The sequence below is a fragment of the Chlorocebus sabaeus genome, chromosome 7 (assembly GCF_047675955.1).
Source record: "Chlorocebus sabaeus isolate Y175 chromosome 7, mChlSab1.0.hap1, whole genome shotgun sequence".
In the NCBI taxonomy this organism is placed as follows: Eukaryota; Metazoa; Chordata; class Mammalia; order Primates; family Cercopithecidae; genus Chlorocebus; species Chlorocebus sabaeus.
In genome coordinates this window covers 114,937,893-114,961,104 of record NC_132910.1, presented here as the reverse complement: position 1 = coordinate 114,961,104, position 23,212 = coordinate 114,937,893, and the positions used below count along the sequence as shown (strand labels likewise).

General features: G+C 36.4%; 1 protein-coding gene and 1 pseudogene across 8 annotated transcripts in view; one reads left to right on the top strand and one right to left on the bottom strand.

Annotated features, from left to right (window-relative positions):
- Positions 1 to 23,212, top strand: part of MARCHF1 (membrane associated ring-CH-type finger 1) — an 816,252-nt gene that overhangs the window by 180,951 nt on the left and 612,089 nt on the right. The gene's annotated exons all lie outside the window — the stretch shown is intronic.
- LOC103236735 (endoplasmic reticulum chaperone BiP pseudogene) lies at positions 5,412 to 8,821 on the bottom strand (annotated as a pseudogene).

Below are 23,212 nucleotides of genomic sequence, written 5' to 3'. Positions count from 1 at the left end.
GATGATGCTGGAAACCATCATTCTCAGCAGACCAACACAAGGACAGAAAACCAAACACATCACATGTTCTCACTCATAAGTAGGAGTTGAAACATGAGAACACATGGACACAGGGAGGGGAACATCACACACTTGGGCCTGTCGGGGGATAGGGGACTAGGAGAAGCTTAGCATTAGGAGAAATACCTAATGTAGATAACGGGTTGATGGGTGCAGCAAACCTCCATGGCACATGTATACCTATGTAACAAACCCGCACTTTCTGTACATGTACCCCAGAACTTAATGTATAATAAAAATAATAATAATTTTACTTTTCATACTAAGTGAAGTTTTCAGGTGTCTGTAATGGTGTGTTAGAAATTAGCATAACACAATTTATTTTAGAATTTCTGAAATATTAAATTTTTGAATGTTATTATTAGATATCAAATAGTTAAATTCATGCTTTTCTCGCTTTTGAAAATCCATTAAATGCATCATAGAACTTGACCTTAACATTTTGATATTAGTCAGTGCTATCCTGCTAAATTTTATTGTAAAATGACAGCATACAATTAAGAGATGCAGGCTGTGAGTGTGAAAAGTTAATTAACTGCAAGATTTTGACAGACACCAGGTAATTAAACACTAAAATGAAAATAGTTTTTTGAAAAAAAATTATGTTTTATTTTATTTTACGATGGTAAGAAATGTGAAATGGAATGTTTTCCATTAGCTGGATTTGTTCGTCCATCATGATCGTTCTCGCATTATGCTCCCAGTGAAGTCATCGTGCCTTTCCCACCTGCAGTGCCCTTAATCTGTTTCTTAAAGTAATTTTAGAAATTAGAATACTGCTGTGGCATTAAAGTTTAATACTTTGTTGGCACTATAGGCAGAAAAAGCTAAAAGAAAAAAAAATCCACACAATTAAAATTAAAATTATGTTTCTTACCTTTCTCTCTTTTCACAGAAAAATAAATGGAGCTTGTGTGTAATGTAGTCATGAGGACAAAATTTTAAGTTATGATTCACTATAATGCAGTGGGAGTATTATACCTTATTGTGTCTCTACCTCAGTTTCCTGATATTTTTATGTGGTGATGATTCTGGTCGCCATTACCCACTTTTTTTTTTTTTTTTTTTTTTTGAGACGGAGTCTCGCTCTGTCGCCCAGGCTGGAGTGCAGTGGCCGGATCTCAGCTCATTGCAAGTTCTGCCTCCTGGGTTTACGCCATCCTCCTGCCTCAGCCTCCCGAGTAGCTGGGACTACAGGCGCCCGCCACCACGCCCGACTAGCTTTTTGTATTTTTTAGTAGAGACGGGGTTTCACCGTGTCAGCCAGGATGGTCTCGATCTCCTGACCTCGTGATCCACCCGTCTCGGCCTCCCAAAGTCTGGGCATTGCCTACTTTTGAGAGAGATAGCTCATTTTTGCTAATCTTGAACCATAGTCATCAAGACCTTTAAAATGAGTTTTAGACTAGAATGTGCTAAAAGCCCTAGAACATTAAAGTCGCTTACTAGTAACTTCTAACCACAGAAATGAAACTTCTTAGGGTGAGTTAACAAAAGCCAGTTGCTTCTTATGGAGACAGCTTGTTTACTACAAGAGTCTTTGGAAATTATCTGACAAACATTGGACTGACTATTGGTCTGAAATTTATAGATCTTTGCAACATTCTAGTTGACAGATGCAGGGTGATTTTGGATGGCATTTGTTCATTTACCCATTCATTTTTAAAATATTTCTTATGTCATAATAATTATTCTAGCACTGAAGATAAAATAATGAGCAGACTAGGAAACTGCCCTCATAGAACATCCACTGGATTGTCAATGCCCAGGCGGCCAGCAGCCACATTGACACGTGAAGTGTATTCCACTTACTCAATTGAACAAATCCAAGTGAAGGAGTCACTGTTACTGAAGGTCCTCATTATTCCAGAAGAAGCTCTTTCATGTTCTGTGTCATGAAGCAAATACACAAAACCAAAGTGAGAATTAAGCAGTGCAGGCTTTAGTCCAGTGGCCTCGGAATTGGAGAAGTGGGAGCATAGCTCGCAAATCAACTTCATGGCTCCTGAGAACCATGTTCTCCTGAGAACTAAGGATACAGATATAGGGTATCCTTAATGAAGGTATGGGGCATTAAGAACAAGCAGAAGAATAGTCATGCTTTTTCTTGGAAAGGGACAGAGATTTGCTTGAAATCAAGGCCAGACCTCTTTTTTGACCTTTTTTGGCGTCTTCCAAAAGAGGTGATTAACAGTGATTGTCAAGTGTCGTGGCACCAGTGGGAGTGTCATTTAGTGTGAAAATTAGATAATAATGAAGCTAGAGTCCTTCAGAAGTCAAATAAGCTGCCTAAGAGATAGCCTCTGACCACAGACATCCTGTCTCCTAAAAATAAGCAGAGTTAGAGCTGAGTAAGAATTTAGCTATGTCATACAGGCGTAGGTATTTGGCAACAAGAGCCAGGTAGGGATACAGATAAGTCACATAGGCACTGCAGTGGGTAAGAGTATCCTCCCTCTAACTAGTCTCAGAAACTCAAATTGTGCCTAGAACTTTTCATAAGGAATGTTCTTCCAAAAAGTGCCTAGTAGAAGACAAAGGTCATTGGCATAGCAGCTACAAGTTCCCAGTACAGTGTTCTGAGTAATTTCTTAAGGGGAAGAGGACTTTCGGGCATGCCTAACTTGAATGTACCGCTAAAAATTTTATAAATGTTTCATACTTTCAAATTTTATGATTTATTGTTTTATTATCTTGTTTAGGGGGAAAGAATCCAGCAGAAGTAGCCCCAGGTGCTTCAAGAGTGACTGAAGTGTTTTTAATTCCTTCTTGTAATTTCCAGTATTATAACTTGTAACTTTCCACTTGAAACATTTGGACAAGTGGAACCCACTTTATTCTACACTGTCCAAAAAGTGGCAGTTAATACTTGTTGAATGATGGAAACAAGAAGGTCAGAGATAGCTAACTTTTTACTTTGCTGGTATTGGCTACCTGAATGATTGACTCCCTAATGAGGGTTCATGATGGAAGACTTTGCATCGTAATATTTACTTTGAAGCTGAACATAATTAATCATTCAGTTTGTGGTTTTAAAAGCTAAATTCTCCTAAACTTATATAAGTAAACAGTAAATCCTAAGGTAAAAGTAAAGCAAAGATGTATGAATTTAAAAGAATATTGTTTTAAAATATAGTCCACAAATTCCTGGTTACAGACATTATGAACTTTTAGAGTAAAATATGAATAAATATAATCCTATACTTAGCAATTTACAAATTAAGATAATCTTTATGGAAATTCTGTTCTGTTTTTAGTAATGACTATGCTCTTACTTGTTAGGAATGTACTGCAATGTCAGTTTTCTCCCTAATATTTACTTTAGAGGTATAATTGTTCTTGAGATTTTTCTTGTCATTGGTTTATGTAGGCTTATCAAATTTTTAGTTGTCATATTTTACCATTGGTTGTGTTCTATTACTAGTTTCTCCAAATAAACTAATTACCTAAAAGCAATTCCTGAGTCATAATTACAATGATAAGAATAGAAACACAATGTTACAACACATATGATGTAGCAAATATTTATCACGAATAGAATTTGAGTAAAAATATAGGATGTGAATATGTATCTGTCAGCAAGTGTTATTGTAGAGATTTCAAAGAAATCCATATAAAAATGGGGCAAATAAGAAGTATGACTCTCAGAAAACTAGACTATATTGGATTCCAACAATCCATTTGCCTCGAGTTTTTAACATATCACTTATAAAACTTCCAAATTGTGATTTTTCAGAATAAGTGCAAAATTACATTTCCCTCTACAAACTTGATTAACTCTATAATTGTTTGTGGAGCAGGCACACAACTTTAGAGTCATCATTCAAAATTGCATTTCTCAAAGCAAAAAGAAGAATAAATAATACTATTACCAAAAATTTTGTAGAAATAATTGCAGAGATAATTACAAATATTATACCCAGAGAGAAAACAAAATGAGTTATTGGCAACATTTTTTTGTTAAATAACAATGCGTGATGACACACTAAATGACATATTCTGTAAAAGTAATTACTTTCTAATATGTATTCTAACAGATACTTTATTTTATAGCTGTATTAATTAATGTGCATAGTATGAATTTGCTCTTTGCATTTGCGCAAACACAGCATGAGGGAGGTATGCAATGGTGATTCAACTTCAGCTATATGAGGATTACGAAAGAACAAATTTACTTTAATTAAAAGGACTTTGCATTGACTTTCAATCCATAGTCTGAGTATTGTTTACATTGCATATTGAAGAAAATGGTGAAAATTATGATTATGATCCAATCACTATCAGACAATGCCATTCTTTTCAGTATGCAAAGAGATTTACATAGTTCTGTTTATCTATCCTGAGGTCAGCTGACCATTTAGGGAATGACAATTTCCTGAGCGTTTGAAATGAAACAAACAAACAACAGTAACAACAAAGAAACGACAATAAAAACAATTGCTTCTTGATACTAAAAACACAAAAAGGAGTACCATGATTTCAAGGGACGTGCCCAAGTGGCTAGCTCAGTAATGTGTCCTCTGCCCTAAAAAGTCTGAAACTATTGCTTCAAGGCTGAAGGAGAAAAACTTCCTATCATGCAAATATAACAGGATTTCATATGAAGATGAAACTCAACAGTCAAAAGTTGGACATTCTTGGATACTCTTTCTAAAAATTTTTCCTTTGAGAGAGTATTCTTTTTAGACCAGTGTAAATAACTAAAATTTATTGGTGTCACTTATGGCAGAAGAAGCTTCCTACACCAATGCACATGGCCCAATTGTTAAATAGAACATTTTGAAGGTGAACACATGCCATAATCTAGGTTTTTTTTACCCGCTCTTTTTTTTTTTTTTTTCTTTTTTTTTGAGACGGAGTCTCGCTCTGTCGCCCAGGCTGGAGTGCAGTGGCCGGATTTCAGCTCACTGCAAGCTCCGCCTCCCGGGTTCCCATCATTCTCCTGCCTCAGCCTCCCGAGTAGCTGGGACTACAGGCGCCCGCCACCTCGCCCGGCTAGTTTTTTGTATTTTTTAGTAGAGACGGGGTTTCACCGTGTTAGGCAGGATGGTCTCGATCTCCTGACCTCGTGATCTGCCCGCCTCGGCCTCCCAAAGTGCTGGGATTACAGGCTTGAGCCACCGCGCCCGGCCTACCCACTCTTTAATCTGGCCAATTCTTCTGCCCCCGACCCAAAGACGTGAGCAACTGCTAATGAAAAGCCATAAACAGCCACTTGGGCTATAGCATTTTCAACTCCACTGTGAGGTGACGATTCCAATTACATTTCAGACTTAACTTCTCTCAATTTTTTTCTAAGGAAAGTTCCTGAGTCCAGTATTTACAATATTATAGCACTAGCAGATCTGTGTCTACAACTCATCTTTTTCTGCTGTATCCTCTTCGCTACTGGGGGACGGCCTGCACTTCCATAGAGTTTGCTGATAATTGGCTGAAGAATTTCTTCCAGTTCCTTCTTCTTAGCTTTGAAGACTTCAATGTCAGCAGCTTGATGGCTTTCCAGCCATTCAGTCTTTTCTTCTACAGCTTTTTCCATGGTCTCCTTATCTTCAGAGGAAAGTTTACCTCCCAGCTTTTCTTTCTCTTCAATCTGATTCTTTAAAGAATAGGCATAGCTTTCCAACTCATTTCTAGTATCAGTGCACTCCTTAAACTTTGTGTCTTCCTCAGCAAACTTCTCAGCATCATTAACCATCCTTTTGATTTCTTCAGGTGTCAGGCGATTCTGGTCATTGGTAATTGTGATCTTATTTTTGTTCCCTGTACCCTTGTCTTCAGCTGTGACTCAAAGAATACCATTCACATCTATCTCAAAGGTGACTTCAATCTGTGGGACCCCACGAGAAGCAGGAGGAATTCCAGTCAGATCAAATGTACCCAGAAGATGATTGTCTTTTATCAGGGATCATTCACCTTCATAGACCTTGCTTGTAATGGTTGATTATCAAAAGCTGTAGAAAAGATCTGAGACTTCTTGGTAGACACCACTGTGTTCCTTGGAATCAGTTTGGTCATGACCCCTCCCACAGTTTCAATACCAAGTGTAAGGGGACATACATCAAGCAGCACCAAGTCACCTGTATCTTGATCACCAGAGAGCACACCAGCCTGGACAGCAGCACAATGCACTGCAGCTTCATCTGGGTTTATGCCACTGGATGGTTCCTTGCTATTGAAGAACTCTTTAACCAGTTGCTGAATCTTGGGAATTGGAGTAGAGCCACCAACAAGAACAATTTCATCAATATCAGACTTCTTCAAATCAGAATCTTCCAACATTTTCTGGATGGGCTTCATAGTAGATTGGAACAGACCCATGTTTAACTCTTCAAATTTGGCTGGAGTCAGGGTCTCAGAAAAGTCTTCTCCTTCATAGAAGGAGTCAATTTCAATTCTTGCTTGATGTTGAGAAGACACGGCCTGTCTGGCCTTTTCTACCTCTCCCTGGAGTTTCTGCACAGCTCTGTTGTCTTTTCTAACATCTTTGCCAGTCTTCTTTGTGTACAGCTTGATGAAGTGTTCCATGACACACTGGTCAAAGTCTTCTCCACCCAGATGAGTATCTCCAGTAGTGGCCACGACTTTGAGGACACCATTATCAATGGTGAGAAGAGACACATTGAAGGTTCTGCCACCCAGGTGGAACACCAGGATGCCTTCTCCCCCTCTCCCTTATCCAGGCCATAAGCAATAGCAGCTGGGATAGGCTCATTGATGGTCCTCATAACATTTAGCTCAGCAATACTTCCAATGTCTTTCGTTGCTTGGCGTTGGGCATCATTGAAATAGGCTGGTATGGTAACAACTGCATGGGTAACCTTCTTTCTCAAATAAGCCTCAGGGGTTCATTTCATTTTAGTGAGAACCATGGCAGAAATTTCTTCAGGAGCAAATGTCTTTGTTTGCCCACCTTCAATATCAACTCAAATGTATGGTTTAGTTTTCTTTTCAACTACCTTGAACGGCAAGAACTTGATGTCCTGCTGCACAGACAGGTCGTTCCACGTGCAGCCGATGAGCCGCTTGGCGTCAAAGACCGTGTTCTTAGGGTTGGAGGTGAGCTGGTTCTTGGCGGCATCACCGATCAGATGCTCCCCTTCAAGAGTGAAGGCCACATAGGACGGCGTGTTGCGGTTGCTCTGATTGTTGACGATGATCTCTAGGCGCAGACGCAGGAGTAGATGGTCCCCAGATTGACGCAGACCAACGTGCCCACGTCCTCCTTCTTGTCCTTCTCCTCAAACGTGCCGCACCAAGCAGCAGCAGCAACGCGGCCACCAGGGAGAGCTTCGTCTTGCCAACCAGTCAGGCAGCAGCAGGCAGGGCGTTGCAGGCAGTGCAGCCACGGGCCGCAGCACAGGAGTGCAGTGTGGTTACCCACCTCTCACATTTGCGAAACACCCCAGTCGGTCTTCTGTCTGTGCTATCTTGGCCAGGGTTGAGAAAGTATTTTGTATATGTACTTGATCGTATGTAAAAACCACAACCAAATGTGGCAAAAGCAGAGAGAAATAATTTCCTGGGACTGTAGGCAGTCAAAAGTCAGACTTGGACTCTCTGTGTTGCCCTCAGCTTTCGAGTTTTAACTGTGCCCTGCTCACTGACTTGGCATTTGAATGAGTGCTAGAAATGGCCCTTAATGGAAAATTATAAGAAAACACTCAGAATTTCTAAGCCTATGTTCAATCTGAGTATTCTGAAGGGCTTCACAGTGTTAGAAATAATTACCATTTACAATAACTTATAGGTTTACTAGATTTTCTAAATTGAGATTTAAAGAGTCAAAAAAGATGGGGAAAATAACATACAAAACAAGCTATCTGCCATCAAGGCTGAATAGACCTATGTTGGCGAAAATAGTTATAAATAATATAATTCCTATCATTGCATGAAACAATTGTGACTAGTCACTTTTAAAGGCTATACTTTATTTTTATTACTAAAAACATTGTATTGATTTCTCTTCATTTACCTACAACTGGGGTCCGTGTTGTCAAGTGCTCAAGCTGATCCTAAGCAGCAGCAAATATTGCAGGTGCAGGTGGTCCTTACCAAGCTTCCATTGGTTGAGCCAGTGAGGAGACAACACACCTGAATGATGTAGCTGTTTATTACTCACAGCACAGCAGACAGCATGAGCTTCAAGTTCACATCAAACCCCCGGGTCCTATGGGGGCAATGTGGAGGAAGCTTGGGTAGACACTATACACAAGGTGGGTCTGTGCCACAACTGAGGAGTCTTGGAAATCCTGACTTATAAGGGGACTTCAAGCAAACCTACTCATCCTCCACTTTAGAGAGAGACATTATTCATATTTTATTGGTCAGGAAACCAATCTGCCCTCTGATCCAGAGGGAGACACTTTCTCTATCACCCTGAAACATCTCCAGGAGAGGAGGGAGACCTAGTTTTATGACCCTGGTGCATAAGCAAATCTGCTCCCTGCCCCCACAGCAGCTTTGTAGATTTCCATGAACAAAGCTGTCAATGTTTTTTGCCTAGAGGATGGACAGAAATACCAAATCCTTGGAGACTATCTCCCCAACACACAAGTGTACCCAGTGCCCATAAATGGCGTTTAGGGTTGAGCAAGATCAGAAGATTATGTGCATTTCATGGAAAAAAAAAAAAAAAAAAAGATTGCTTCAGCCATAGTTGAAGGCACTTGATACCATCTCAAGTCATATTGTTTTTAATGATAAGAATACTTACAAATAATTGATTCACAAACATGGAAACTACTTTTGACACCTTAGACATCCTTGCTCTAGCCTGGAGCCTTTGGATACATTCCTCTCTAGTTTTGGGATTTAGTCACACACCTTCAAGGCTCTGTCCACAGGTAGCATACTTAAGAATAGCCCTTATATTATAAAGAACCTGATAATATTTAGCTAATTAAATGGTAGGAGATAAGAATAAGAACTCTTCAGGAGTCTTTAATTTAGTTCAAAACTTAAAGAGTTCTCAAATAGTGCAACATTGCCCTGAGGCATTTATTCATGTGAGCTTCTGTCACTAAGAAAGTAAAGAAAGACAGATCTGAGCAAATCTGAATTTTTAACTGAGAGTGGAAGAGCTTTTCCTTTTCACCTCAGATCATACTGTTTCTGCTTTTAAGAATGGAACAGTAGGGTCAGATAACACAAAAGGCACCCTTCCAAATAGAAGCCAAAAAGATCGCACTGGCTCATAGAGGGTATCACTGCTTGAATAAAAGTCAGTAGTAGGAAGTTAGAAGTGAGCAGTGTATTGGTTCTCAATTTTTTACAAAATAGAATCACATAGAGTGTGGCTAAATGATATCAATTCTTTGAGGATGACAGGTTTTTTAAAAAGGAGAGCCATAGACCAAAGTAATGATTAATTGAAGCAATTTTTCTACCTTCAAGGAGATCCTGAATATAACACATTATTCACATTGGTGACTATGGGGCTTCAGAATTACTGCATTTTCAAAGATTATTAAAACCAGAAATTGGCTGGGCACAGTGGCTTACGCCTGTAATCTCAGCACTTTGGGAGGCTGAGGCTGGCAGATCACCTGAGGTCAGGAGTTGGAGACCAGCCTGGCCAACATGGCAAAACCCCATCTCTACTAAAAATACAAAAATTAGCTGGTTGTGGTGGCAGGTGCCTGTAGTCTCAGCTACTCTCAACGCTGAGGCAGGAAAATCACTTGAACCTGGAGGCAGGGGTTGCAGTGAGTCAAGATCACACCACTGCACTCCAGCCTGGGAAACAAGAGCAAGACTCCATCTCAAAACAAAACAAACCAGAAATCGGCATTTGTCTTATTAAACCCTCAATAAAATAATAGACTCTTGCAAAGAACTTTAAATATTGGCTTGAAATGTGTGTGTGTGTGTGTGTGTGTGTGTGTGTGAGACTAGTTTTAATATCTTCTACAATTTAGAAGGAATTTTAGTGTTTATTTTTTTCTGAAAATAAGTAATTTATTTTGTATAGATCATACAGGTATCTTCTTATCTCAATGCGGAAAAAAAGTCTTTCTTTTAAATGCTCCAGAGTTTGCAGCAAATATTTTAGTTAATAGCTCTTCCTTTAGATCAACTGAGCCTCAGATGTCATGAAAACAAACATGAAGTTTAATCACAGAAATATATTACTCTTCAACAATCCTTATGTCTGTAAGTACTTAATGTTGTCTGACAGTATATATTATTCTATAATAAAATCTGTTTTGCTAGTGTATGGTAACATATCAGATAAAACTTATTGGACGTGTACAGGACCCAAGATTGGTTAAGTGTGGAAAGGAATTTTCCTAATGAAGTTATTGGAAATAGTGATGGCAATATTTCTGTATTTTAAATAAAAGCTAAATTCAATTAAATATAACCATTCACTCAGATGCCTTATGTGTGCTATAATGTTTATCTGAAAATGTTAATATTAGAGTCTTAACTAAAACTAATGTAGTATGCTAACGCAACACACAGCAAACACAGAAATAACCATCAGAGTTGAGGTTTACTGATATTTTTGCCCATTCCCAACACCCATCCTAGGCATCAAAATGTAATTCTTCAAGAGTTCTGTGAGGAAAATAAAATGGATTTGTCTAGAATGACCTACTTTATATCGTTAATGCAGATTTTAAAAATTTTGTTTTGCTTTTTAAATCCTTATGTCTCGTTAAAATTGTGATTAAATATAAACAATATGAAATTTACCATCTTAATCATTTTTCATAGTTCAGTGACATTAAGTACATTCACTTAGTTGTACCACTATCACTACCAGCCATCCAAAGAACTCTTTTCATTTTGCTGTACCAATATTTTTAGATAACATACTCTATGTAGGTGTGGGTATTAGTATCTATTTATAATCACTAAGAATCTTGGAATTGCATTTAGGCATTATGGCTAACTGAGACTACATGGACAGGTCTGATGAGGCTTGGGCCTTTCTTGTGTATCTCAAATGGTCAGGTCAACATTGGGAGTTGATCATTACTTTAGGGGTCATACCACCAAGGGATTTCATGTTTGATTATGTTACTGTTTAAGTATATCATTCTGTATGAGTCTTTATCAACTAATTTCTATGGAGGTTTGTTTTCTATCAGTAGGCTAGGCAAACTTCTTGCTACTATTTAACTGGTGTAACCCTTTCTATTTCAGGCACAATCCATGTTCATCAGTGCAGAGTGTATCCTTTTGTGTTTTGTGTGTGAAACAATGGACATGTAATTCTTTTGGTAGAAATAATTACTTTCTCTTCAATGTGGAAGCTAAACGTGGATAACTATTCACCAAATAGGTGATATGGAAAGGTCGAAAAGAGGTATGTGGCAAAAGCATATCTATAATATTTGAGGGAGATACTGTTTTGTCAGTTTATTTCAAATCAAATACTGTAAATTTGTATCATAATCAATGGGGTGAGTGAAGGGATAGAAACTGTAAATGGAAAACTGAAGACTTATATAGGGAAAAAGTTGTAAAATCTCATATTGCGGTGTTGAGCAAACCAGCTTTACACTTTATGAGTTTCTGCCACTGTTGTATTGAGAATACCTATATCTGAACCTCAGGATTTTTAAAAAATTTCTTGTGATTTCCCATCATTGCCTCCCTCCCGCCAAGGAATTATAGATTTCATACAAGACTTTGAAGATTCTACTCCAAGAGGCTGGCATGTTCTAAAGGGAAACCTCTTCCTGGAGCACTTTCATTCTTCTTGCCTCTTTCCTCTGCTTCCTCCTTCAGTGGACTAAGGGCCAGTAGTTTTCTTTCCTACCTCTTCCTAAATGTCACTTTCCTATGATGATTTTTTTCTTTTTGTCTCTCCTAGACTTGATTAAATGTCCCTGTTATATGCTCCCATAAAATCCTGACCTTTTAGTCTCATGAATTCCATTGCACTTTATTTGAATCAGGGTTATGGTTGGCCTCTTCCTCTGCTGTATTTTACATTCCATGATGGTGGTTACCTGCTTATCTTGTCAATGCTGCATCACCCAGCACTATGCGTGGTATCTGGTATCAGCCTGGAATAATTTTGGCTCCAAAAGTTAAAAATGTACATTTAAACAAAGCAATAAAACTTCTGGAAGAAAACCTAGGATATTTATTTATAACCACAGAGTGAGAAGGCTTTTCTGGCATTCAAGATTAAGAAAATTGAAAGAAAAGATTGATGCTTTTGATCACATAAAAATTAAAAGCTTTTACATAGCAAGAGATCTCATGAAGTCAAAAGGTAAATGACAAAATGGGGAAAAGATTTTCTACTCTTATCACAAAGTAAAGATTATAAAGAAATAGACCAAATACTCAGTGGATCAAAAGTAACGATTTGAACAGATAATTCTCAAATACCACTTTTTATGCATTACCTTGGGAAAGTTAAAAGATCAATTATACATTCATTTGACAATAATCAGTGTGACTGTGTAGAGTGAATTGAATTGGATTGGGTAGGTGGGAATAGAGACTTGAGGTGAGTTTTTAATGTACATTGCTTTTTAACATTTTACTTTTTGAATCCGGAAGTCATATAACCTGTTAAAATTTAGTGATCAAACAATTGGAGAATGGAAAAAGTTAACAGTTGTAAAAATATAAAATACGAGGCAAGTATAAGAGCTAGAACTTTTAAATATTAGGCTGAGGGAAGTTAAGGCTAAATTGGTAATAGTCTTTAAGCTTAAATGCTTCAGCTTAAAAATAAGGGATTCACACTTTGATCTCTTGGTCACTTCAAATTCTGAGACTCCATCATTTGACATGAATGGTTTTTTTAAAATAAGAAGTCTTATGTCTAGATATTTTCTATCTCCATTAAGAATAGCACAAAAAATGTGAACTTAAATTTTCAGAGGAAAAATATGAGGTTGGAAAACTATAAAGAATATCAAATTACTAATTTCTAATAACAGGAGTCTTCACTTGCATATATTGAGCATCGCTATGTAGCTGACTTTGGGAGCCTCTTTGTTTAATTTAGAATTATTTATTTAATTTAAAATATACAATTGTAAAATACGTGTAACAGTATTTTAACTGTTTTTTCTTGCACATACATTAGATGCTTTTATAAATGTACATGTAAACACTAAAAATGTGTGTATATTATATGTTATCGATACATGTATAGAAGGAAGGAAGGAAGGAAGGAAGGAAGGAAGGAAGGAAGGAAGGAGAGAGATGATATTCTTTGAAAAAAATGAACTTATATTTCTCTGCAAGTGCTTTTTTCACTTACTAATATGCCTTGCTTTCTCTGATACCTATATACCTAACTTAGAAAACACATTCTGTACAACTCTTGCTTTTTAACCTTAACAAGGTCAGTTTTATTTTTGAAAATATTTTATAGAAATATTTAAAAATTGCTATATATTTATTAGTCAAGTTTAGTGATTATATTTTTAAATATTTTCTAAATGATTCTATCTTTATTCGCTGTATTGATCTGCGGCAGGCTCCCGTTACACTATGTGGTCTAGAGAAGTACATGGAGATCTAGAGGGAGCCAGATTATGTCTACATATTAATGTCTTTATGAAAAACCTATTAGTGTTTCATAGCTATTAATTGTTTGTCAATGTCATGTTTATCTGTGTATTTCATTCGTTAGTTTATGTTAATGTATTTCAGAGAAAATGAAGAGAAAAAAATACTTTTTACCTGAAGTTCTAATTGTACAGCATGAATTGTCTATTATATGTTGTATGCATGATTGAGTCCCAAAAGAAAAAGCTGACACTGGCAAATGATTTAATTTTGTCTACATTCAGAGAATTTATAATGTGATACTAAAAATAGAATTTCAAGCAACTGTGGCATAGTCCTTAGCTAAAATACATTAATTTGAAACCAAATTTAAAAATAACAGTAGTTCATGGACTGTGTTGCCACAATATAAAAAGAAGATCATAAATCTAAGGAAGAATTATTTATAGAAAATCTCTGAGCTAGGACTATATTGTCATGTTCTAAGCAGCACTTAACACATCTATTTGATGGTACTAAAAATATAATCACCTTCCTGAAGAAGCCTCATAATTTAGCACTGTTCATTACAGAAAAGTTATCAAAAAACTGTCATGGAAATAAATAACTTGGAATGGTACTATTTTAGGGGGTTTTATTTTGTAAGATTTTAGAATTTTATTAGAATGCCTCCTCTGTGTCTTCAAATTCGAGTCCTTTCTTTGTCTATTTCCCTAGCATGAAATTAGTTATAGTTCTTGAACATAGTTAATATAACTTGTTATGCCTTAGTGTGTGCTAAAAATTAGATATACATTGTGTATATAGTGCGCTTGTGTGTGTATATATATGATTGTGTGTGTCTTGTGTATATGTATACACATATATGTGATACACACATTATATATGAGATACAAAAAGATATATAAGACCATGAAAGCCTTAAAAAGAAAAATTCTATCTAATTTGGGAGCTAAAATTGAAGGGAGAGTAAGAGTTAATTAGTCAAAGGTGGTCAATGTATTTAGGCAGAGGACGTATTCACACAAATGTTTTGTGGAGGGAGACGCTTGGTGGGTGTGAGGAGATAAAGAAGGCTTCGGTGGCTAAAGTGGGAGAGGCAATGGGGACCCCACACTGTGCGAGCTTGCAAGACAGACTAAGATTTTGTTTTTGTCCTATGAGCAGTGGGACTCCAGTAAAATAGGATTTTAAATAAGGAAATGAGATGATGAGACTTTTACTTTGAGACGATTTCTCTGATTGCAGAATTGAAAACAAGTTTTAGGAAGGTAAATGTTGTTTAGAATGGATATTAAGTAGCCTAGTGAGAAGGCTGTTGCCTGATTCAGGTGAGAAATGGCAGGTTGGACTAGAGCAATGGAGATAAAGATGGCAAGTAGACGTAGCAGTTCTAATGACATTTTCTCCTTAAACACTAAATTCTACATTGGTCTAAACTGTATTACTTATTACTTACTAAATCTTACAAAATGGTAAGAGTTAGAGTGCCTTGCAAGAGATTATTAACATAAATGTCTCTGAGGATTAGGGTGAATTTTGGATGCCCAGACTCATATTCAGCTGTCTTGACATAAATAAAACATTATCTGCTTAAAGATGATATATCACTGTCTCCTCTGCTGCGTAATCCCTCCCTTTATAAAAAATAAAGGAGCACCATGCCAGTTCTCGTATTTTAATAAAACTTAAGCCTTGAAATATTTTATCGTTACCAAGCTCCATATAATTTTCAGTCAATGCAACTCTGAAATAAATTTTAAAGTTATTAGATGAATATTAAATGGACAGCTAGAATACTATTAGGTAGCAATTTTATATAATTGACCTTCTTGAAAGGTTAGTTGCACTAATCTTCCATCTTAGGCAAGAGTATTTTACAAACACGTAAAAGTTCAAGTGACATAAAATTCTTTAAATTCAGCACATGCTGAATTTATCTAATAACTCTATATTTATTATATCCAGTAAAATTACCAGCACAGAAGCCATAATTCAATATAAATTCCTGCATTAAAAAATGTATAACTCTGTGCCTAATCATGAAATTTTTTCACAATTAAACATTGGGAAAATTTTGTCTTTTTAATTTAGTGCTTTTACTACTAAAGGATATGACTTTTATTAAAGTCCTGTAATTTCAATCAAGAAACAGTTAATCAGCATTTGCAAAGTACAAAGATAAGTCACTGCTAGAGAGTCAGTGGTGAATGAACCCAAATGTCCAACATCAGAAGTTTTACCATCTAGTACGGAGTTATTTTTTCCTAGTATATCCTTGCCATAAACATTTAGCCAGTATTCAAATTCTCCCTTTGGAAATTATTAAAATATTCTTAGACTGAGCAAAACTTTCTTCTCAGTATTTTTCCTGACTTGTTTAGTATTACTATGGGTTATAGGTCATCTAATTGTTTTTATGCAAATCAAAATTTTCTTTTTTTTAAAAAAGAGACTTTGTCAGCTGGAGAGTAATTAACTACAAATGAGAAGACATATTAATAGTATCTTATAAAAAGGATATTTGTAATATTAGCCTATAAGAAAGGATGAATGTGCAAAGTTTTCTCATTAAAGTACCCTTTCCAGCCTCTATAAGTATGTGCGTGTGTATTTTAAATCCAAGTAATTAATTTTTTGAAGTGACGTTTATTATATCAACTGACATTAATTAGGAAAATTGTATTTTCAGTGGTTTCTGTAGCACTTTGGGAACATACTGTGTTTCTGAAACTATTCAATATTATTGTATTGGTGTATTATTTACTAATCCATATAAACTTACTACTATTTTCTTTTCTTTGTTCAAGTATTACATACTTTGTCTTAAGAATATGGCTATAAGAAATTCCAAATGAAATCACAATACAGAGCTAGTGACAAATGGTGTCTATTATTTTTCAATAATTTTAGCTTAATAAGAGTTTACTATGTGCAGAATCCCGTACTGGTGTAGAGAGGAAATCACAGCCTCGCCTTTGCATAGTTCCATTAAAAAGGTGGAAAAAAATTATCTCCCTCTATCTCATTACCAGCTCCTTCTGCTCCCTGGGATTATGCCCCTGGCAAACTCAGTGCTCATTGATAAACCATTTATAGAATCAGAAGACTCCCAGCAACAGTATCAGGAGGAGAACATAATCTCATCCCACAACCACACTGCCCAGCAACACAGGGAGAGTCTGCGTGCCACATGGTGTTCTCTATAAACTGCAGCCCTGAGCTTTTTCTCTAGGTGGTATCATTTCATCTCCGGGTTGTGGTGGTTCCAGGGGAAGGAAGATCAGCAGCTGTGATGCCAGGTTTTTCAACTCGTGGGAGAAAGGCTTCTCCTTTTTTTGGTAATTTTCATTTTCCGTAGGCCTTTGTATGATTATCTTCTTCTTATATTTTTATTTTTAACCTCAAGCCATATTTTTAATTTAATTACTATAGTAAAATATACCAGCATGTTTGAAATAAGTCAACATTTTATTATTATTAGATGTTAAGCTCCATCTTAACAGAGAAAACATGAACCCATCGAAATGTAGCATAGTAATTAACACTGTAGTGATATTTAAGTATTCTTATACCAATGGTACCATCAGTACTCGGTGATGTAATCTAGGAGCTTGGACTCCTTAGGTCTGATGGAAAGTACAGACCCAATCATAATTGTTTTTCTGTTATCTCATTAACTAAAATTGTTAAGGGAGGTGAAGAAACCTCACTTACATTATATCCAACTTGCACTCTTTTCTGCAACCAGACTGACTTTTCCATGTTCCTCCAAAGAGCCCAGATCTTTACTGGACACATAATTCTGCTCCTGCACTTTCTCCTTGTGTTTATCTATCCCTCAGTCAGGCCTCTGTTTAAGAGTCACCTCTGTCCAGAGGCTTTTCTGTCTCTTCTGGCTGTACAAGGTTGAGCAGGCGGGGAGTTAGGCATCTCCAAACTAAAGTTACTTGGTACAAAGATTTTATCCCTTTCCTAACACCACAATACACAGTCATTGACACCAATAGGTCCAAAGCTACCGGCAAGATGATGTAACTTTATTATATTGAAGTTATTTGAATTTAGATATATGTACTGTTTTTTGAATTAGGAATGTGATTGGGTTCAAGGATGTATTTTCAGAAACCTGAAGTCTTATGTGTAAAATAAGACCATCACTGCACATCAGTACTCTGTTATAGATCAATAAAAGAGCACATTTCAGTGACATTCTGTGTAGGATAGATTGGCAGATTGTTATACCTAAGTTCATGATGGTGGAGTTACTGTCTCTCTCAGACCAAAGCAGATGCAATGCTTCTTGTGATCTGACAGATGCAGAAGTATACTTTTAGCTACATTTTTTCTCTGTCTCTATCTCTGTCTTTCTTTGTCTCTCTGTGTGTGTGTGTGTGTGTGTTTCTCTCTCTTTGAAGCACACACTGAGACTCAGAGAGAGAGAGATGAGAGAGAGAAATCTGCATGCATGTTTGCATGACATTTTACCTGAAATTATGGAAGTTGTAACCCTTAGTTTTCCCTGGGTTTGGGACTATCCATTTTTCTTCTTAAGTATGTCACTTACTACTATCAATATTAAGGCTTGCTTTTGTTTAACTCATATCCGGTAAGTCTGCATTCTCCATTAAAAAACCTACCTTGTTAGACGAAAAAGAACTTGTCCTTAGTTTTACCTTAAAAGCAGAAAAGAAAAATCTATATTGAGTCTCTGAAAGAGTAGATGACATTGACTTCATTCCACAATAATCTCCTTTGTCATTTACAAGCCGTGCAATTCTCCGTGCATGGTAATTGCACCAGCTGAGAAATCAAAGAACCTTGATTTGATGTTCAGTTCTGTACCTTATTTATTGTGTGATTTTGGTAAATTACTTCTTTAAATCTTGGTCTTATTATTTAAAAAAGGATTTCTCTTTTGGCCATAGGAAAGTTACTTGTATAAAATAGTGCATGTGAGATTATTCATTGATCAAATCACTTGATAAGGATTTATGAGTCATTTCTATGTGCCAGTATTGTTCCAGATGCCAGAGGTACAGCACAAAAGAACACAAATGTCCTACTCCCTTCTAGCTTCACTGCAGTACACTTGAAACTATTAAGGGCTATATTAAGGAGAATATCAGAAAAGGCTGTGTAAATCATTTAATTAAGCTGTTGTTTCCATTGGGAATAAGAAACATGCTTATTTCTATCATTCATATATAGAGAGAGAGCACAAGGTACTCAGATAAGTATCAAACTGAGTTTAAGAAAAAAATCAAGAAAAATCTAAGAATAAAATTAAGGAATCAGAAGGCCTGATGGCTATTCACAGAGTAAGTTGTTTCAGACACTCAGTGTGTTTCCTGAGAAACTTATCGCTTGGTTATTTAGTGTCGTAGAAGGACTATAAAATTAAAGCCCTTGCTAGTGGATCTAATGGTGATATTTCCACGAGGCAGCTGTGTGAAAAAAAAAAAAAATTAGCAGAACAAAAACGAACTATCTCTATCCTTCTCAGAAAAGCTGCATCTTAGATTCCCAAATTCTTAGGGCAGGAGCATATTAATTCTGATAATTATTTGGTTCTCTGATTTCATAATTCTGTACTCCTGTATCTTTTTTGTCACTAGGGAGTTAATTTTAGGCCAATTAAATATTAGGATTGCTAAGGGGTTTGGTATTACCTGAAGTCATATAAAAATGGGATGACTATTTTTTTTCCCTTGTGATATGTATCAGTTTGAACAGAAAAAAATCCATAGCAAATATGTTGATAGCTTTTGGTAGTGCTATATGATACTGAATATTTGACACTATTTTGCTTCTATGTCTGTGCATGTGGCAAGCACCAATGACTATATTATAATTAACACTACATTAGTAAAGACCAAGTATAAAATGATTACCTCTCTTGCATGCAACCCTTGGCATTTCTGTCACCATGATTGTATTTAGTCAGGTTTGCCTTGGTAACTATAAAGGTTTGAGGTAAGTGAGATGTTATGAGGGATTTTCAGGCCATACTAATAATACTTTCTGATATTCAAAGGTCTTTTGAAACTTTTAGGTCTTGAGTTTCTTTCTTTATCAATAGATTGATATTTAAAATCATTTTTATCCCCATATTCCAGCAAATATAGGTTCCTTTTTTTGATGATTGACTTGATGAGGACTGATTGCTAAATTTAGGAATAGTGCTAGGTTATTGAGGCCCAAATAGAAACAGTTTAGAAAGGATTACAGGGGTGTATTAGGGTTCCCCAGAGAAATGGAACCAAGATAATGCATATGTGTTATATGTGTTGGGGAGTGGGGGGATGAAAGAGAAAGAGAAAGATTGTAAGGAATTGGCTCAGGTGGTTACTGGGGCTAACAAGCCCAAAACTGCAGCCCAGGGTGGTGGGCTGAAAGTTCTGGCAGGAGTCAGTGCTGCAGTCTTCAGTCTGAAGACAGTCTGGAAGCAGAATTCCTTTATCATCTGCGGACCTCAGTCTTTTCTCCTAAGACCTTCAACCTATTAGATTAAGCCTGCTTACATTATGGAGCGTAATCTGCTTTACTTCAGAGTCTTCTGATTTAAATGTGAATAACATCTACAAAGTACCTTCACAGCAACAGCTGACTGGGATTTGACAGAACAACTGAGTACAGTAGCCTAGCCAAGTTGATACATAGAATTAACCATCATAAGGGAGTCTTATCATACATTAATTTTACATAGAAATTTTGTTGCCTTAGGAAAAAAAAGTAAAGTAAATAGTATTGAGAAGACCTAAATTTTACCATTAGAACAAATGTGACCACCTATGGGAAAACAGGGGCCAAGGTTGTGGGTAGTTATATCTAGATTTATACCCTGAAGGCTTAAATTTTCTTAGCTTTATAGATGCATAAATCAATTGTGGATAATTTTGTAATAAAAAATCATAATTGCAGCAAATTAATTACTAGCCATTATATCAAGTAATCCACATTTGTTATTTCATTTGCACAAATCTAGACACATATTATCTTTACTATAAAGATGAGAAAATTAATGCTTAAATAGGTTGAGGTTTGTGTAGGGTTACAGCGATAGTAAGAAGTAGAACTAGGATAATTACTGTATGTTTTAAGGATTTTTTGCTCTTCTCACAGTTCAAAACATATCCTAAATGGAAGATTTTACAGTTTTCGTCCTTACATACACCATCTGGATGAACCCAAGATATCTCATAGCTAATTTTTATGAAAAAAAATCTCTCTTCCCCAAATGATGAACAATTAGCTAATTAGTAATGGCTTATAAAAAGCATGACTCTTTTATCTTAATAATTTACCAGAATTAGTTTTTGTGGTCAGTATTTTTTAAGAGGTTTATATAGGTATTAGGCACAACTGGACAACTATCTGCTACTGTTAAATAATGTATCTATTTTAAGAGAAATACATTAGAACAACATAAGACTACATTCCCTTGCACCTTTAACCCAGTAGAAAAAATGAATCCGTATAAGCTTAATCAAAACGCTTGACTACTGAGGTTTTCTAGCATCTGGAGAAAGAAAACCGGGAGAAACAATCTCAATAGATACAACCATCAGGTTGAACTGCTCTCCAGCCTTCCTAATCTCATACCACTCCTCACTTGTACTCCACAATCACTCTGCAGTCTTTTCTGTTTTCTGAACAATATCACAGTTGTATTTCTAATGCCGAATAACACATCTGGTGCACAGTGCTTAATAAATAACTTTAGAAAGGTCAGAAGGAAGGAAGCTAGGAAGGAAACAATATTTTCTAGAAATGCTCACTTTTAGCTCTGTATTTACTTCACCTCAATCAATCCCATTACTTATATAACACTCTTTTACTTGTGTATTTGGCAACCAAAAAGCTGAGAGGTTATGGTGAAATTTGTCAGTTTTGATGCAGGTGATTATTTCTTTTTCTTTATTGTTTTTTCCCATCTCCCACTATGGACTAGTCACACATAAAGCCCAAGATTGCACATTGAATCTCAGCATGTTCTGAGCCATGAAGAATACATTTATTATCTTTGAAATTTCTTATTTTAAGTCAGAAGGAAATATTGACTAGTGTTTTCTAATGGACACGTTTTAGAAGGTTTGTTGACCTTATAGTGTGAAACAGTTTCTACTGAGTAATTACCCTTTTTTTAAAAACAAACAAAAAACAAAACAAAACAAAAACAAAAAAAACCTCCCTGACTATACTTTCTAACAATAGAATGGCACTTGTTATAAAATTGGGAAACATGTTTTAAGAATGAGAAAGGAAAGGAATTGTGTGTTAGTCTGCTCTTGCACCGCTCTAGAGAAATACCTGAGACTGAGTAATTTATAAAGAAAAGAGGTTTATTTTGGCTCACGATTCTGCAGGCTGTACAGGAAGTGTGGCTCTGGCATCTTCTTCTAGTGAGGACCTCAGGAAGCTTCCACTCATGTCAGAAGGCAAAGTGGGAGCAGACATGTCACATGGCAAGAGAGGGAGCAAGAGAAAGGGGAGGATGTGCAAGGTTCATTTAAACAATCGGCTCTCACATGATCTCATAAATCAAGAACTCATCCATTACTGAGAGGATGGCACCAAGCCATTTATGAGCCATCTACCCCCATGACCCAAACGTCTCCCACCAGGCCCTACCTCTAACATTGCAGATTACATTTCAACATGAGATTTGGAGGGGAAACACATCCAAACAATACTAAATTGCATCTGCCATTGTTATTTTAATCTAACAATTTGTCTGATTTGCTATTGGAAAAGTAATCTGTACTTACGACATTCAGCACAAGTAGTCAACCTCGCCCATCTGGTTTGAAAGTAATAATTGGAAAAAATAGTCATCATATGCATTTTGAAGCAAATAGAATTGGTTTGCCCAAATTATAACCAATTGCTAATTTTATTGATCATCTTTTAAATAAATTATATTTGCCATCAGTGTTCAAGAATAAATTATTTTCCAGTATAAAAAATCTGTTCTGGAATGTGTGTTTAATTGTTCTAGAAAGAATAAGAATCAGAAAGGAAAGGAATACCCTACACATAGTTTTGTCTAAGTGTTGATTTAAATACAAAACTTAAATATCTGGAAATACGTATTTGGTTTCTTTTGCACTCAAAACTTGCACATTGTAGTGTATCGAATTTTCACTCCATTAGATTCCAGTTTTAAGAATTCTGTGAGTCTGTGAAGTAATTATAGTGCCTTTTTTTTTTTTTTTTTTTTTTTGAGGTGGAGTCTCTCTTGTCGCCCAGGCTGGAGTGCAGTGGCACGATCTCGATCTCGGCTCACTGCAAGCTCCGCCTCCCAGGTTCAAGCCATTTTCCTGCCTCAGCCTCCCGAGTAGCTGGGACTACAGGCACCCGTCACCACGCCCGGCTAATTTTTTGTATTTTTAGTAGAGACGGGGTTTCACCATGTTAGCCAGGATGGTCTTGGTCTCCTGACCTTGTGATCCGCCCACCTCTGCCTCCCAAAGTGCTGGAATTAAAGGCGTGAGCCACCGCCCCCAGCCTATGGTGACTTTTTAAAAGTGTCCTTTTATAATAATCTGACACACACACACACACCCCACACACACACACATTCTTTTAAACTTCCTAAAATCTCTTTAAGTTATTTATTTACGTATATTTTACCTTGATTTTTATCTTTTTTCTTTAAAAA